This window comes from Oratosquilla oratoria, chromosome 30, assembly GCF_046742065.1.
Source record: "Oratosquilla oratoria isolate Oo_2021 chromosome 30, ASM4674206v1, whole genome shotgun sequence".
NCBI classification, from domain to species: domain Eukaryota; kingdom Metazoa; phylum Arthropoda; class Malacostraca; order Stomatopoda; family Squillidae; genus Oratosquilla; species Oratosquilla oratoria.
Genome location: NC_134806.1, coordinates 31061597 through 31065040, shown reverse-complemented (window position 1 = coordinate 31065040; position 3444 = coordinate 31061597).

Genomic DNA, 3444 nt, shown 5'->3' with positions numbered 1-3444 from the left:
CAGTGATTAAAAGATAGTAAATAATGACATGTTTCAGGCAATTTCGGTTGGGACGTGAAAAACGTTTTGTATCCAAGATTGGCCAATTTTGGCACGCGCGCTTAAAAGTTGTGCAAACGCTGACAGAGAGTAAAACCAACGGCAGTGCCCACAGACTAGCCTCCTGATGTAAGCTTCTTACCTTTTTGGAGTCACAATGACTGCACTCAAAATGATCACCTTTCAAGAATCACTATGTAGCTATTTCTCCCTCTTATTGTCTGAGTTGAGGAAATGGATCTCCTTCGAAAATGTATGTAGAAGGCCCTACGGACACCTTGGCATCCTATTCAAGCTTTGCTTATCTGAGGCATCCTATATCATCCCTATTTCATCTTCGCTCTCCTTGTCGTCCTTCTTTTATCTTCAGTATAACATCATTCTCTCTCTCTCTCTCTCTCTCTCTCTCTCTCTCTCTCTCTCTCTCTCTCTCTCTCTCTCTCTCTCTCTCTCTCTCTCTCTCTCTCTCTCTCTCTCTCTCTCTCTCTCTCTCTCTCTCTCTCTCTCTCTCTCTCTCTCTCTCTCTCTCTCTCTCTCTCTCTCTCTCTCTCTCTCTCTCTCTCTCTCTCTCTCTCTCTCTCTCTCTCTCTCTCTCTCTCTCTCTCTCTCTCTCTCTCTCTCTCTCTCCACCACACACACACACACACACACACACACACACACACACACACACACACACACACACACACACACACACACACACACACACACACACACACACACACACACACACACACACACACACAGACACGTACACACGGACACACGTACACACATACGCACACACGCACATACACACACACGTACACACGCACACACGTACACACACACACACACACACACACGTACACACGCACACACGTACACACACACACACACACACGTACACACGCACACACGTACACACAGACGCACACACGCACATACACACACACACACACACACACACACACACATACACACACACAGTGCAAGAAAGGGATGGATGGGCTGATTTTGCCTTCCTGGAATTACAAAAAACTTCCGACAAGGTACCACACAAAAATATATTTAAAAAAAAAACTGGAACTTATAGGAAGGTTATAAGGGAACCTACTAAAATGGATGAAGGACTTCCTCATAGGTAGAAAAATTAGAGAAGTACTCAGAGAAAAAGATGCACATTGGAAGGACGTTATCAGTGGAGTTCAGCAAGGATCTGTATTGGCTCCAATAATGTTTGCTATTTATGTGAATGACATGGATGATGAAGTGCAATGTTACATGAGCTTCTTTGCAGACGACGCTAAACTGTTAAGGAAAGTAAAAACCGAAACGAATTGTGAATCACTACAGCAAGACCTGTTGGTCTAAGGAGGTAAAGAAAGTGGGATCTGAAAAAAAGTCTTAGGAGTAATTATTTCAACGACATGTCCTATGATAAACAAATAAACAAAATTGTCGGAGAATCCCGTAACTTGATAAGATCAATAAAAGTGGCATTTACATAATGAGACGAGGAAATTATTAAAAGAATATTAGTCACATTGATAAAGCCTAGGCTAGAATATGCGGCAACATTGTGGTCACCCAATACCAAAAAGAATATAAAGAAAATAATAATAGAAAGAATACAGAGAGCACCCACAAAAATGGATCCTGCTCTTTCAAACTTGTCATATGAGGATAGGTCAATGGTTCGTATGCGCGTGTGTGCTCTTTTTTCTTACAAATTTGTAAAATTTACCGATCTAATCCAAACATTTCCCACACAAAAAAACAATAAACAGATTTCGTAAGTGAAATCGTAGTAATAGAATAGTGAAGTAAATTGAAACGCTTTATTAACAACTATTAAACAAATCATTATCACAGTGATCGACACAGAAATTAAGATGGCCACCCACGCAGTCTCAGAACAAACAAACTCATACGACACTTGTAACATGTCTTATGATATGAAACACACCATTATGTGCAGCAGATGCGCTAAATGGATCCATTATTTTTGCTCAGGGCTTCCCTTATGCCAAATATTATTCTTTATGAAAACAAAAAGAATATTCACGTGTAAGAGGTGTTTTGATCATTAATATCGAAACGACGAGCCCACGAAAAATTAAACAAAGGAGGCCGAAGATGCGGATTTTGCAAGAGAAATTTCTCTCAAAAATAAAAACACACAAACGCACAGAAATCAGTGCACCATCAAGCCCACAAACAGAAACAGAAACCAGAGAAGAAAACGGGGAAACACCAATCCCACAAACACAAACACCCAGTCCACCACCAAAACTGAGCCAAGCCCTACCACAGCATACAAACCATAACCTAACAGGGGCTATACAAAAACACTCATCAAAACATGAGCACACTGCAAACCCCAACCAAACCCAACAACTACTACCAAGGCCTAGCTCAGATATGCATATAGCAAACCAGGGCATGCCAACAGAGGAATTACTTGCCTTAAGTCAACCAACAACAGCACAGGAGAATGAAGTAAGCTTATCCAACAAGTTTTCAATACTAAGAGACTCACCAAAGGCCATACACTCCAGCCCAACTCCCGAAAGTAAAATCACAAATAGAAACCATACACTAAACTCGACCCCACCTCTCGATTCAAAAGAGAAACCTAGTTCAAACCCTGAAAATAAGGAGACCATTGATATTACCCATGATCAGGCTAACCACCAATTGAAAAACAAAAAGCCAGCGAAAAAAGAACATATGCCGATATTACAAAAAAGGCATGTGCAAATATGGAGCAGATGGTTCAGACTGCCCATCCAACCCCCTTACCTATGCAAATATTTCATGAGGGATGGAATTCATGAACAAGTTTGTAGAAAAGATGCTGAATGTAAATTCCTACACCCAAGCATCTGTAAATTCTCATGGCAAAAGAGAGAATGCTATAACTTAATCTCCAAATACCCCCATCTGAAAGGCACAAAAAGCACAAAAGTTCAACAGCCAGACAACCCGGCAAAAGGAACCTGCAAACCCAAAACAACCATCAACCAACAACCAACCACAACCGTTGACTCAAGAAAGCCAAGAAACCAGTATTCCTCATGACCATATATTGGGGTTTCAAGAAATAAAGGCACAAATGAGAAGCTTCCAAAACTCCACGATGTACATAACGGGATTAATCAAACCCCAACTGGGAAGCCCCACCCAGCCTCAACCAAATACATCATTGGGAGACACCCTTACCACTACATCCAACCTTCCAATAATCTATATAAATATTCAAGGCTTATATCCCAACAGTAACCAATTCAAAATACCATTTATAGAAACATTAACTATGGGAAAGCCGGCAATAATAGCATTAACAGAAACTCACTTAACCCCAATGGGATGTCATTTTCAGATATTAACATAAACAAGGCTAATTGGGTAAAAATCAATGAA